Below are 12,321 nucleotides of genomic sequence, written 5' to 3' on the forward strand. Positions count from 1 at the left end.
AGTAATACAACATGCGGCCTTCACATTAAAAGAAATAATAAGATTCTTTGTAGAATAAGCCCTTCATCCAAAATGCATACCAAATATAACAATGGTCTGTAAAATCCGTTGGTCTCAAAAATAAAAAAGTATCGCAACATTCAAGAAACATTATGTGCAAATTGTTATGGCGTTTGAAAAAACGATGGTAACAACATGGTAACAGATGGTAACAATGCAACGAAAAAAACGGTTTTCAAATGCATTATGCTGCTCCAAAATCAGAAGTTCATTGTTAGTGTTGGTCTCATAGTAAAATATTTAGAATTACTGGAACTGGTGGTACATGATCATCAGTTAACAAGTATGGACTTACTTCAGTATGAAAATCACAAAAAAAAATCATTGACATCATAACTTCCTCATGAGAAGACATCGTGGAAATGCGGTTGTTGAAAGTACACTTGCACAACGTTTACTATCGAACGATCCTTCAGCACCTTACACAGGACAATAACTTGGTTACAGTCAACAATGACAGAAATACAGTTTGTCGGTCTTTGCATGATGAATGTGCATAAAAAGAAGGTTCTGGAATTAAAGATAAATTTGAGAAACAAATTTTGTCAGGATTAATACTGAAGTCTCATAGGCTAGTGCTGAATTATGATGTAGATAGGTTCGAATAGCATTGCAATAATTACTTTTGGCGTTTTCAAATGTTCAAATAAAACCATTTTTTAACAAAAAACATTATCATATTTTCCCCCCTGGAGAAAATCCTGGCTACTGCCTATGTTATTATGCAACTGCACTTGCCATCTTGTTCCCAGAGGTTTATTTTTTTATAAATAAAGTAACCGTATTACTTGTTTTTTAAACAGTGATGATTTTTTTTTGCGGATTTTAAGTACAAATAAGTAAGAATGAGGATGCCTTGAAAAGATTTGTGTATTAAATGAGACAGATAATAATATAACAAGTTACTACATAAAGCTAATTTCTTGGTATTGGTAGTGTTAGAGTAATATTTTAAACCCTAATTTATTAAGAACAAAGTTTATTCTGTTTTAATATCATAGATCAAATTACTGACTACTCTTTAATAGAACTAATTCTAGTTTGGTTATATTTCTTCTCTCTATTTTCTTTGATAACTTTATCTCGAAATTGTATTTAATAAACATACTGCTACATTTAGGGTTTGGTTAAGTAGTTTATATTCAGTTTATGTAGTTCTAAACGTTTTAAAATTCATGTGAAGGTTCTAAAATTCTTCAAGTCCAAATGACTGTAAAATAATGTAGTAGTGAAGCTCTAAAATAGTGTTCAGCCAAATTACTGTTGGATCGATACCGAAGACATGAGGATCAGCTTGAGTTGATGTATCCTGGTTTTTTGGGATTTGATCAGTACATCTTTGACTATGGATCTACCTGTGACTCTTTAACATACTTTGTTGCCGTACTATTTCAAACTAGGACTGTAGGTTCCATACTTAAACACACATTACATGTTTATTGTGTATATTTTATAAACACAACTTTGTTATATCAGTCATAAATTATTACATCAAATGCACTTATTGTTTAAAGAATGTATTTATTTATGTTATTAATTCCCATGACCATTATTTTTTTTAGGTATCTTATTTAATATCTTAATTTACGTTAATGTAAATATCTTTTAATTATTTATTTCTAATGTCTAAAACTATTCAGTTGCAGGTCTTTTTACAGAACCAAATTACACAATACAAAATATTTAACTTCACCATCAGTGGTTATCAGTATAAAAAAACTGCATTTGCAACACCTAAATGTATTGGTCTTACATACTGTTTGCAACATTACTATATTAACAATTATGTAAGTTTTAAATATCTGATTAGCCTTCTCTTCATGGTTAATAGCAATATAACAAAATTTTTACTTGTAATGATTTAGATTGTATATTTTGTGTAAAAAAATTTTAAAAACACTTCCCATTTAGTAAACTATTTTATTAAGATAGTACAACCTATATATGACAATGGTCACTGCAATTAAAAAAAAACACAGTGTCCTTTCTTTAAAAAAAAACGATCAATACATTTTCAATTTCTTTAATCCATCATTGTCACTCGATAGACATTGATGAAAATTTTGTAGCGTATTCATTAGAATTTGGTCGGTAGAGTTTAGTACTTTTTCATTCCTGCATTTATGTGGTATTAAAAAAAAACTATTGATTTTATTTGTGACTGTAATTTGTGTTGTAATAAAACGAATGCAATTTACTTACAATATTGATACCAATTTATCTACGCAGTATGAATTATTAACAAATGCTGGGAAAAGAGACAACTCCCGCAGTTCTTCAAAACTGTTATGGGAAACAAAAAATGACAAAACCAGTTGTATTAGTCAATATGCTGGGACAAGATGCATTCTCGTACACCTATTGTGCACAATTCCTGTCAAAAACTTTAAGAGGCTCTTGATAAACATGTGCGTGGTTTAGGAGCTGCTAAAGTAACAGACTTAGTATACCTCACATAGGCAATTCAGATGATGATTTGAATTACTCAAATAATAAATAAATAACCCATAATGACTTTTATCCAGATACATGGCAAGAAGGTCTTTGTTGTTGAACATGCAGGAAGAGATTACTGAATTATAGCTCTAAAAGATAGTATTGATAATAGATCGTTTAGTATGTTTTTTGTCAATGATCATTTAGCAGTGAATAGAACAGTGATTGCCCAATGAGTAAATTAAAACTGTAGTTAAGTAACAAGGACGGTGCTGAAAAGTCATAATGAATGCTAGGGTATAAAGTAAGGGTGGTTTTAAAGAGGATACTGAAATGAAAGTGATTGTAGAAAAAGGAATTAACTACTTAATGAAGGTTAACTGGTGGAAGAATAGGAAGTATAAATATTTAGTGTTAGGATTTAATATTACGATGTACTCTTTGTATTACTTGCCTGAAATGTAAATATTATACTCAGTTTTTAAATTGTTGAAGATTTTTATACTCACTGATACATGTGGAACAGAATAATGTAGAGTGGTTTATGCAGTGTTTTCAAGAATATAAACATTGTGAGAGCCAGAATATTAGAAACCACATGTATTATAGAGCGCAAAGAGGAACTTGTAATGAATTTTAAGTTGGGACATTTTTTCCTGATTTTTTTGGTCTTACTTCTGAATGCGATAGTGAATTTTAATGAATTGAAATGAATAACTATAAATATTGTGTTTTTATCAACTTGGTTTAGGTAATCAGCAACTGGAAGTTAGCAAAATATGGACAGGAAGAACGTAGAAGTACATGTAATGAATAAAGATTTTTGCAAACAAAGAAGTTAGAAAATTTTAAAACAGAGATTAACGTAAATATAGTAGTAATGGAATTGGAGTAAATAAAATGCAATGAGAAAAAAAGGAGGAGGTTATTAGAGGATGATGTTACAATTCAGGAAATAAAAAGGAAGAAGTGATGTAGGAATAATACTAAAAAAAAGAAATAGCATGTACTAGGACAGTTTTTAGTAATGATAGGAAAACTGCTGTCAGAATAAGCATAAACCCAGAGACTTGCTTTTAATACAAGTTTATATGCCAACTAATCAATGTGAAGATGGTACAATTGAAATACTGTATTGAGAGAAAGAGCAAATTATGGAAGAGTAATATAAACATTGTTGTAGAATAATAATAAAGCAATTGGTGCTAAAGGGTACCCAAACATACTTTAAATCAATAGTTGTGAAAAAAGTAATGATTCTTTTGATAGAGAAATACACTTTTCATGAAAGACGTTGAACATGCCTTTCATAAAGGTGACAAGTGTACTGATTTAGTGAACAACAATTTTTCTGAAAAGTTCCTCACTACAATGCATTTCAAACTCTTGTTGAAAAATTTTTTGGCAACAATTTCTGTTGAAGACACTGATCAAAGTGGAAGACCACCTAAATTAACAAACAGATATTTCAGATGCTATGGCTGAAAGTCCATCAAAGCTAATGCGTAAGTTTGCACAGCAGCAAGATATTAGACTTGCTGATGCACATAAAGGTGTAAGAAAAGAACTGAATCTCTTACCCTACAAAGTAATGTGTGCTCAAGAACTGAAACCAACAGATCATGTCAAAAGACTATATTATTGTAAATGGTTTAAACGTTTTATTGACTGAAATTGCGTAGATATACTAAAGGTTATGTTTTTTACAGAAAGAGTGGTTTCAACTGGGAGGATATATTAAATTACAAAATAAACAAGTGTGGTTGAGTATTAACCTCTTATTAAGATTGTTCATGCAATCTTAAGATGCATGAACAATCTTAAGATGATGCAAAAATTGGAGACAAGTGTGATGTGGACAGAATGCGCATTGTGAGTCCAATCGTTTTTGAAAATACAGTTGATAGTTATTATTATTGTGCTGTTTTAACCCTCATTAGTCAGTTAAACGAGGCGGAAATTAATCACGGCTATATTCCAAAAGATGGTGCCACAGCTAATAGGCCAATGATTTCTTATGAAATATCTTTCGTAAACAAATCATTTTGAGGGGTTTTTGGCCTGGACAATTTCCCAGTCTGACTCCCCCATATCACTTTCTATGGGAGGAGCAAAAAGAGCAGTGTATTGCAACAGACCACACACAATTGACAAATTAAAAACTGCAATAACGGCATTCATACAAGACATTCCAGTACATCAGTTAGTTAAAAAGTATGAAAACAAATTGAAATGTAAGCCATGTGGTATTAATGTTTGAAGAGGTCATTTTCAACACCTTTTATAAACTATTCCAGTTATTGTAATATCCATTTCTATAAAATAATGAAATAAAAATGCAAAGTAATAATTAAGAAAGTTTTTTCATTACACTCCCATAATTCCAGTGCAAAATGCACTGTACTTCTGGTAGTAGAAATAAAAGTAATATTGAAGGGGGTTAAAAGAGCTAAGAAATTAACTAAATGGAGGGTGGAACAAATTGCATCAACTGGATAAGAGAGAATTTGATTTGTTTGGCATTTCTCCTGCCACTACCCCATTCAGTCACCCTAATGCTTAAGACTGAAAGTCTATGCCACAAAAGCTACTGAGCCTCGAAATAGTTTAGCAACCAGTGTCCTAACTAGCTTCTAGAGCTAATCTAACAGCGTGAGCGGACCATACACCACCAGCTTATGTGTCCCAACTGCTCACTTGTCATATATTTATTAAAATGGGTAGGCACAACCCGTCAAATAAAAAATAAAAATATATATGACAACCATAAATTAAAATTTACTTTGTCTAGACAGCAATTCACTGTTGGCTGAACAAACCAACTGCATCAAGGAACTTCCACATGGTCCGACAATGCGGCTATCGCCACATTGACTCGCTGCTTATGAGTAGCCAATTTTCCCCTTGATCTCTAAGTTCCAGGGTGGCCCATTCTCTGGCTTCCCCAAGAGCAGGGCAGTCAAACATCAGTTGTTCATTTAACTGGACGTTCCCACAGATGCACAGCTCATCAGCTTCCAGGCGAAACCGAAACAGATATTAGTTCATATTAACTAAGTTAGTTTGGATAAGAGAAGATAGTTTAAGAATTGGAAAGAAGAAATGCAGAAAGCTGCTTCTCAAATGAATTTTTACTGAATATTAAAGAAGCCATAAAAATAGCAATGGAATAGAACAATTAACTTTATTAAGGGAAGAAAAATAAGGAAGCCATCGGTTACCAGATAGGTGATTGAAGAAGTTGAGATGCTCTACAGCAAATTGAATAATGAATCAATAAGATTCAAAAAGCAAATGAGAAATGTCTTGCAGATTAATTATCAGATAGAAAAAATTTAAAAAGAAATGGATAATATGAATTATGTGTAAAAAAAAAAGGAAAAAGTAAAATGGATATACTTAAAAGGTGGAAGAAATAAACAATAAAGGTGTATTGATCTAATAGAAAACCACATAGTTTTCCTGTAAATGATCAAGTACAAATGTGATGAAGTAGAAGCATCAATCAGAAAATGAAAAAGTAATGAGGAGAGTGAACTAGTTTAGAATCTTAATTAGAACATGGAATAGGAAAGCTACCAGAATAGGAAAGCTAATCGGCCAAGAGATATCGTGATGAGAAAAATTGACTAAAACAGTGCTACAGGGATCAGCAGAAGGTGCAAAGAAGAGAAGCTTAAAGATCAAGAATGATAAAAATTAAAAGAGATTGGATCTACAAAGACTAAAATTTTTAGGTGAAAATATAAACCAATAGAAATCGTACAGAGTGCAAGGACCATATAGCATATGACAATGATGATGAGTTAGCAGTAATACATCTGTTTAGCTTTCAAACTTAGCATCCTGTTGAAGAACAAGTTAAAACAACAATTAATTTAATCCCTTTTATTTTTAAGAATTTCCTTTATTCTGCTGTATTTTTTTCATTTGTCATATTTGACAAACTTCCAACATCCTTGATATAATCATTTAACTTGGTGAGAAGTTCAAGTCACTTTTCAAATCAAAGAATCTTTTGTTTTTTTTTTTTACATACTAGATTCATACCTTACAGGTAGATGATTTTAACTTACATCACAGATTCAATTAACTCTCTCTTTCTCTTCTTCTGATTAGCCTCTGGAACCACCATAAGGTATTATTACTTCAGAGGATGAAATATATGAATGTAAATGAAGTGTAGTTTGTACATTCACAGGTTGACCATTCCAGAGATGTGTGGTTAATTGAAACCCAACAACCAAAGAACACTGGTATCCATGATCTAGTATTCAAATCCATATAAAAGTAACTGTCTTTACTTGGATTTAAACCTTAGAACTCTTGACTTTGAAATCAGCTGATTTGCGACAAGTTAACCAGCAGACCAACCCGATGGGCTAGATTCAATTAACTACTCTTCATCATATTAACTCACATGTGTATCTGATCTGTTTAAGGAACATTACAATAGTTTCTTCATTGATTCATTGAATTTATTAAAATAAAAGAAAATAATGTATGTCTTTTATTATTATAATATAACTTAACATATAATCATTCAGCAATAGTATGAAAAATCATAAACGCTATGCTCTTTTATGTTGTAACATTCCTTTCATTTGAAAAGCTGAAAAAGAAATAGTGCCAATGCAACATTTATCAAATTCACTGTGTACTTCTATGAATGCAATCATAAATATAACAGTTGTGTTTACAAAGATGAATCAGCACAAATAAATCATATATTCAACAGAATTTTTAAAAAATATATACAGTTTGGGCACTTTTAGATTAAGCAGTAGTTGTAACAACAGAAAATGAAATTTAATGGCTTTTATATACACAAAGTATCTTAGATATATTAATATAATGGTTTTAAAATGCTACATTAAAGTGAATGAAAATAAATAATTTCCTATAACATCCACTTTGGGCAAGGAATTTGTCCTATAGTCGTCCCTTTAAATAACTAATACCTGTGTATCAGTGCTTTAGCTAACCTTCTTCATTATGTATACTGTCATTGTACTTACTATATTTAAATTTCTGACTTCTAGTAAGTTATATCAGACAAAATTTGCATTAATTTAAATAATGAGATATTCAAAATTTACGACATTTAAAAATTTTTATTTCATTTGTAGCTTTTGTGAAAATATAATTTAATGTTTTTGAGTGACTTGTAGTCCAACTTGACTAGTTGGACTAGTCAAGGTCACAACATACCTGTAGTCACTTGTAGCCCAAGTAAATGTTATTCTTAAAAGACCAAAGAAAAGAAAATTAGGAAAAAATTATAATTATATGTATATTAAAAAAAAGAAAGAAAAGTATTTATTTCAAACTGAAGAGATTTGGATTTAACAAACTTTAGCCCAGGAGAGTAATATTCCACAGCTTATAAATAGTAAACAGTGTTGCTATTTTAACAGCTATGGATGATATAAGAAAAAGATTGAAGCAAAAAGATACGGAAGAAATATCATTTTACATTATTATTACTGGCTTCATAATATGGTCACTGTGAAAATCAACAGGAAATTCAAGGGGTACTGGACATCTGGAATAATTGCAATATGTAGACATATTGGAGCAATGTAAAAGAATGCATATATTTGGATACAGTGGCAGCAATAAACAAAAATACCATGCGATTACACTTAACTACTCAAGGAGTAATCAAATTAAACGTTATTAATTACATTATTATTATTATTATTATTATTATTATTATTATTATTATTATTATTATTATTATTACATTATTACTGGTCAACCTGAAACTATACAAGATGACACTTCATTTACATTCAATCATATCACCTCTATCCATTCTCTGAAATATACTTTATGGTGGTTCTAGAGGCTAAACAGAAATAAATGTTAATAAATAAATATTCTCCAAGGAAATTTCCAACTCCAAGCAATCAGAAAAAGAAACTACCCCATTAAAAATTCTTAAAATGCTGTAACATTAAAGGCAATGCAAATAGATTATAAATGATACTATTTCACATAAAGTGCACTAATTGTTACCTTAATTATGAAAAATTTGCAAAATACTTTAACAATTTTCTGCCACTTGTATTTGATGCTTCTATCATTTAAATTTCTTATAAGTATTAGTTCTATCAGTATCAAAAAGGTTAATGTACTGAATTATTACTTTGCAAATGACTGATTATTATCTGTTTTTCAATAAAAACCTCTCAAAAATATGTCTCTTAATTATGAACAATATAATACATTAAATTGTACATTACTTCATTTTAAATGTGTTTTAGGATTATAATTTAGAACAACACTTTTTATACAAGTTTGGTAAAGCAAAAGTGACTTACGGTGGGAAGCGTTGAAAATGCTCTTGATGAGTGATTCTGTTTAATAGAAGCAACATCCTACAGCTGTTACAAAATTAAATCTTGCATCCCATAAAAAATTTAAAAGAAAATAAATTAAAAGTGTAATTATATATCAAATTAAAATTTTATTGTTACAATAAAAACAAAAGTAACAGAGAGTGCTTTATTAACTATCCTTTAACTGTTTCTTTTTTTTTTTTTTAATTCTGAAGCAAAACAGCAAACCATCTAGAGAACTTTACAATGCAATGTGTTCACAGCATCAACATGCTTCTGCTGACTGGCTAGCAACAATCCCAAAATAGTGTAAGCACAACTTCACAGGCTGAGGATAGTTTATAAAATATATATATATATATAAACAAAACATATTACCATCACAATGAATTCTTTGAACTTTGATTATTTAATGATGCGTGTATAATTCATACTCAAAAGCAAAGTGTCAAGAGAGATCTTATATAAGCACAGTCCTGTACAATTCAATTAATCCTGTGTGCTGTAAACATTCACACAAAATATCTCTGAAAGGAATCATTTTCTTATGTATCCTCTTCCCTGGAAGCTTTTAGTTATAAATACAGACAACATAACTTAATATATACACAAAATCTTATTACATTTGGACCATTCTACTGCTGCTAAAATTTTAATTAAACTAATCCTGCACTTGGTAACCACAACAAAAAGATTATTAGCAAAAGGAAACTATGAAAAGAGTAGAGAGGTTAGATTTTTTATTCCTATTGGTACATAATAAATTTGTCTAGCACTCAGCCCAATGTTATTTTTTTTTCATTTGCATGTGTTGATAAAAAATGATGTTGTAATTTAACTTTTCAAAGGTATAATACAGTTCTTTCATCAGAGAATAATACTTTTTTTAGTTTAATCACATTTCATCATGCTGATTAAGTTGGCTCTCACTTAGTTCATCAAATGTATTTTTCATTTTTCACTCATTAAAAATCTTTTGATCTACTTTTTTTGTTCAAGAAGGCTCCATATCTCTGGACAAATATACATTGAAGACTTACTATGAAATATTTTTATACATTTCTACTTAAGAATTATTTATCCATTGGATTTGTGTGTGCACCACCTTGCTGAACTCAAAAAAAGTATAGATTTCCACCCTTCTTAAAATAATGTGAATCATCTCTGGAGTAATGGTTCAAAAGGCTTCCTACACAATCGCAATTTTTCATTTCATATATAATTATGTTGAGATATTTAGGCCTTGAGTATTCCCCACAATGAATAATCAGATATGGCAAGGTCAGTGCTTGGTGGTAGTCATTGAAATTAGACTGAATTTGCTTGTGAACCACAGCCAGTTTACTAGCATGGAAATTATTCATTTAGGAAATTATGCACTCAAGCAAAATGAGGTGAAGCATCACCTTCCTGTATCCAGACTGTTCCACAATTATCTTGTTTTGAAGTTGATACATTAACCGCCTTTCCATAATTTGCAGATAAGAATCACCATTCATGTATTCTTTAAAATATTTTGATCCAAACAAATATTATGATGTCATCCCAGCTCCTTCTGTGAGATGTGATACATTCCTTTCCAGCTCTCATCCATAATGAGAATTCTCCATTGTTCAGAAAATTACATTCCGCCTCATGAACTGCAATTGAACTGAACATTCAGAAAACAACAATCTTGTTCAGGACACCACATTTAAAATCATGCTAATATGTCTTCTTTCATCCATTATGCAACCTGTCTTAATATCAGAAGGAAATGCAAGTTTCATTTGTTTGAAATTTAATATTAACTTAAATTAACGTTGCTATGTTGGTAATAGTACGTCAGGGAAATATTTTTAATTCTTTATGGTGTGGCTTTGTCAAACTTCTGCAATACTTTTACCACAAACTCATTATTTTTCTTGTAAAATTAACAATTATAACACAACAAAAATGGGCAAATACAGTAGTAATGTTTAAGTTAGGAGATGCAATAACCAACTTAAGAATATGATGTTTGTTATTATAATGCAAAGTTTTCAAAATCAATTACAGTTATATTCCTGTACAGGGAAACTAATCATGCGCCACTCTGAACACAAAATCTATATATATATCTATATATATATATATATATATATATAAATCTAGCAGCAGTTTTATACCAGCAGTTCCCAAAATCCAAAATTTCAAAATCAATTACAATATATTCCTGTACAGGGAAACTAATCATGCTTTTCCCTTTTATCCACACAACTGGATGTCTGTGTAAAGGGAACAGTATGGGACGACCGGGGGTGACTGAAGAAAATTTTGAATGTGTCAGGGAGTCTTTACTGCAGTTTCTAAAAAATCCATAAAGAAGGCAGCCACAAACTAACAATGTCAGTGTGAAATGTTTTAAGGAAACTTTACATAGTTGGGAACTGCTGGTATCTATATATATATATATATATATCTATAATCTATATAAATCTATACATCTGTACACGTATTGAAAAACTAGTTATTCAAACTTATGCCTTTTTTTTATCAAATCAACATTTTTACAATATTTTACTGTAAACTGACAGTTTCCAAAATAGGTCAGAGAGAATAATTTGTGTTTTGTGAAAATTTAAATAAACTGTTATAAGATTAAAAAACAAAATTAAATCAGTAATAGTTCTAAAAATATCAACTGTCTAATATACTAAACGCCATTTGCAATAACTGACCTCCAATAAGTACAATTTATGAACTATCGTAAAATGTATAAGAATATACTGTATACTTTAATAAGCAATAAAAGATGTTCCACAGAGTGTAGAAAGAAGATTATTGGGGTTTTAAAGCTATTTAATATCTCTTAGCATTGACTTACTGTAATAAATCACAAATAAAATGAAATAGTAATTCTTATTGTCTTTCCTTACTAATGTTTGATGTCAGCACCTTTTATCACAGCATACACAACCGACAGGAGAATTCATCCCATCCTTTAATGAGCATGCAGGAGTAATGAAGATGACAGCTGCTTCAATCCTATGCCTCAAATTGGGTAGATAAGTAGGTAGTAGAGATGCATACTCATTTATAAAACCTCAAAGGAGAAAATCACATGGAGTCAGATCAAGTGGCCGAGTAAATCACTATAATCAAGATCTCTCATTGCAATATTTTTATTAAGAAGTCAGCACGCACAGCATATCTGGTAAGCTTCAAAGCCTGTAACAGTTTTTAACAGTACGGATGCATTTGTAAAGTTTCCTTAAAACATTTCACACTGACATTGTTAGTTTGTGGCTGCCTTCTTAATGGATTTTTTAGAAACTGCAGTAAAGACTCCCTGACACATTCAAATTTTCTTCAGTCACTCTCGGTCGTCCCATACTTTTCCCTTTACACAGACATCCAGTTGTATGGATAAAAGGGAAAAGCATGATTAGTTTCCCTGTACAGGAATATAATTGTAATTGATTTTGAAATTTTGGATTTTGGGAACTGCTGGTATAAATAT

General features: G+C 30.5%; 1 protein-coding gene and 1 long non-coding RNA gene across 11 annotated transcripts in view; one reads left to right on the forward strand and one right to left on the reverse strand.

Annotated features, from left to right (window-relative positions):
- Positions 1-12,321, reverse strand: part of LOC142333458 (uncharacterized) — a 338,230-nt gene that overhangs the window by 237,122 nt on the left and 88,787 nt on the right. The window lies entirely within an intron of this gene.
- LOC142333194 (uncharacterized) lies at positions 1,704-8,991 on the forward strand. Its single transcript, XR_012758550.1, has 2 exons — positions 1,704-1,847; positions 8,766-8,991. It is a non-coding gene; the product is annotated as an uncharacterized LOC142333194 (long non-coding RNA).

This window comes from Lycorma delicatula, chromosome 12, assembly GCF_047948215.1.
Source record: "Lycorma delicatula isolate Av1 chromosome 12, ASM4794821v1, whole genome shotgun sequence".
Lineage (NCBI taxonomy): Eukaryota > Metazoa > Arthropoda > Insecta > Hemiptera > Fulgoridae > Lycorma > Lycorma delicatula.